The sequence below is a fragment of the Morone saxatilis genome, unplaced genomic scaffold (genome assembly GCF_004916995.1).
Source record: "Morone saxatilis isolate NCDOM2014 unplaced genomic scaffold, NCSU_SB_2.0 Contig15, whole genome shotgun sequence".
In the NCBI taxonomy this organism is placed as follows: domain Eukaryota; kingdom Metazoa; phylum Chordata; class Actinopteri; family Moronidae; genus Morone; species Morone saxatilis.
The window spans coordinates 24045538-24049002 of NW_023339707.1; the positions used below are offsets into that span (position 1 = coordinate 24045538).

At 35.0% G+C, this 3465-nt stretch overlaps 1 protein-coding gene across 1 annotated transcript in view; it reads right to left on the reverse strand.

The window, feature by feature from the left end:
* Positions 1 to 1730: 1730 nt before the first annotated feature.
* The window catches only part of LOC118324165 (E3 ubiquitin-protein ligase TRIM63-like), a 12442-nt gene continuing 10707 nt past the window's right edge, over positions 1731 to 3465 (reverse strand). Inside the window, exon 10 of the mRNA XM_035656329.1 lies at positions 1731 to 2814. The gene's annotated coding sequence lies outside the window, so the exon portion shown is untranslated. The remainder of the gene's footprint in view (positions 2815 to 3465) is intronic.

Sequence of the window (3465 nt, forward strand, 5' to 3'; positions counted from 1 at the left end):
AGATAAGATATAAAGTATTATGTATGTATATAATATATAAAATGAACAGTATAAATCACAAAGGAATTAAGTACTTTTAAAAATATAAAGATAATAAAGATAAGAAAAGATAAGAAGACTGTACAGAAGACTATAGAATATATATATATATATATATATATAGGAGATCTCTGCTGAGGGATGGTCGGTGGTCAGTCAGGTTTGGGTTGGGGAAGTAACAGATTACATGTAGTTATGTCATCAGGATACCCAAATAGATAGATAGATAGATAGATAGATAGATAGATAGATAGATAGATACTGATAGAAACAAGGATGCTGAAATAGATATTTACGTGCAGGTTTCTTTATGTAGGCCATGAGGTAGGTGAATATGACAGTATATACATTATATACAATATGCACAGCATGGGTAGATGTCTTTGAATTATGGTATTTATGGTAAAGATGAACATATACCTGTACACTGACATTTTTGTTCCCAAATCTTTTTTTTATTCTACATGGACATTGCAATGTTCTTGCACAGATTTGTGGTTGAAATCCACTCTGACAGTAGAATAAAAGAAGAATTGGGAATGAGACAGTATTTCTGAGTTGTAACGTTTAAACTAGGTCAAAGAATAAAACCATCTTTCAGCCTCATACTGACTGAACACTAAATGATAGCTGCTAGTGATGAAATAAACTTTATATTATTTTATGCTGCTGTGGTGATCAAGAGAAAGAGTATTCTCTTTACTCTTTGCACTACATTCCCCTGTACTGATGCTGCTGCTAATTTGAATTTCCCCTGTGGGGGATCAATAAAGGAACATTTTATCTTCTCTTATCTTGAATCTGTTTTCTTTGTGTAGTCTGAATGTGTCCACGTCATGCTGTAGCACAAAAACTGTAATGATAACATCTTGGACTTTGTTCCCACTGTATGAACATAGAAAAAATATCCACACATTTAATCATATTTAGTGCTGTTTAGAGGTAATAGAAACAATACACCAATATGTCTTGCTGCCTTGAATGCATGTATATAACTGTTATTATTATTAAGATAGATAGATAGATAGATATGTCATCAGGATACCCAAAAAGATAGATAGCATTACAACATTAAACATACATTAAACATACATTAAACTAAAATTAAGAACCTTAACCCTAAGAATAAAATTAAAAATGAAGTAAAAGATAAAAATATAATATATATATATATAATATATAAAATTAACAGTAGCTAATATAATTATATAAAATGTATATGGAACAAAATCACAATATATTGAACTTTAAACCTCTCTTTTCCGTAAATGATATACTTCAACACTTAACTTTAAACATGCAGTGACTTGAAATGCTTGTTTTCGTGCTTTTATTTGGAAGGCGTGTCCTCAGAACCGGAAGTTATGTTGCACACTGCCAACAGGTGATCGATTGATGAGAATTCCTCTTCCGGCGTGGTCAAACGACGTCACAGGGACAGCTGTTGTATTTTGGTTTTTATATTTTATATTTTAACAACAGCACCGGAGAGAGCTAATGTCCTTCGAACCACTCTTCACACACACCACACACACACACACCACACACACACCCACACACACACACACACTACAGGTGAGTCAACAATGATTTATTTCATGTATTCATGTATCACACCAAACATATCTCAGCTGTCCACACACTCAAACACAAGCTCACAATTATACACAAAATGAAACCACAGACTTTCAAACTAAAATCATAAAATCTTTTTAATCATCAAACCACACCGAATCACATGTGACATCCAAAATCACCAGTTCAAATTGGCTCAAACTGGTACAAGTAGCTCCCATCACCAGTAAAAAGCTGTTAAAATGTCACATTTCTTTGGATAGAAATAAAAAAATGTTACCTAATTGGTTCTTATGTCTACATGCTTCCAAATTTTACGTTAAATTTAACCAAAATCTGCCACAGAATGAGATGGGAAACGCTTAATTATTAGATTCTGTTCAAGTAAAACTCAGATTTTTGTTCATATCCTGCAGCCACGCCTACAGTAACAGACTAATACAATAAACATAGTACCATCACTACTACTACAAGTAGTTGTACTACTTCTGCTGTAGCTGCTGCTCCTTCTACTACAAGCTCTGCTATATGACTAGTTCATTTATGTCTTCAACTATAAATACTGCAATTCTACTTTCTTTATAAAAACAGGTAAAACTTGTCCTGTTACAACAACTGCTATTATTAGTTGTAGCACAACTATAGCTACTATAATAACTATAGTATACTACTATTCAAAATCCTTCTACACTGCAGTACTCCTCTGCTAATGACACTTACAATCACAAATTTGAAAGCTGTGAAGACTTTTAGTGTGAAGGGCAGCAGCTTCTATTTAAAACAAAAAACTTTTCAAAATAAGAGTCCCTAAAACTGTCACTGTTCTTCTCTTTAGGCACACAGATCCAGAGCAGATCTATTCCTGTTTGCCCACACAATGTGTTTTAAACTAGATGGATATTTAGAATAAAACAGAGATGGTTGAAACAGGTTTCACTCTGAGGTTTTTATCAGTGCGGTGTGTTTTCAGTCCCAGAGCAGCACCGAGACTCTGGACTGAATCTTTCTTCATCTCCTCAGCAAACGTCCTCTCCGAACACATCTCTCTTTCCTCTACTTCTTCTTGTGGAGGGGGTTCAGCCAAGAGAAGCAGAAACTGGGTCGACGAGGAGCCTCGCTGAGGTTGAAAGAGGAGGAGGAGGAGGAGGAAGAGGAGAGGGGAGAACTGGTCTGAGCAGGACCCCTAGTCTCAGTCTCCATCTGGAGCAAAGAGAGATTCATATGAAACAAAAAAAAGAGGTCAGCCGTGCCACAGACTGACTGAGATCAGACGTATTGATTAGGAGCAACGTGTTTCAACAACTTTGAAGCTCAACTATGTTCATAATAACTTAAGCATTCAATTCCACTTGCTTATTAGGTCTTACACAGTTTTATTGGATGACACAGAAAGTACGACACACCTTGTTGTGTCTATCAGTGCTGGAGTACCAGGATGTATAAGCACTACATTACAAGTACAAATCATTCATTTAAAAGTAGTATTATAATCTAAATGTACTTAAAGTATCAAAAGTAAATTTACCTTTAAAGTATATATAATTATATTTTACATTATTAGATTACTGATAATAAATGCTCCAGTGGCGGTCAGTGGAGATAGTTTTAACTTCCTCATACAGTGAAGTTCAGTAGTTCAGTCCAGTGGTTCCCAACCTCAGGGTCGGGCCCCTCCAAAGGGTCACAAAATAAATCTGAGGGGGCGAGACATGATTAATGGGGGAGGAAAGAAGAAAAAACAAAGTTCTACTATACAAATTTCTATTAATATTTCGGGACTTTTCTCTTTTTCTCCAGACAGATTTTATTGACTTCATGAACATGCAAACACAACTTATGATGTATCCTAAA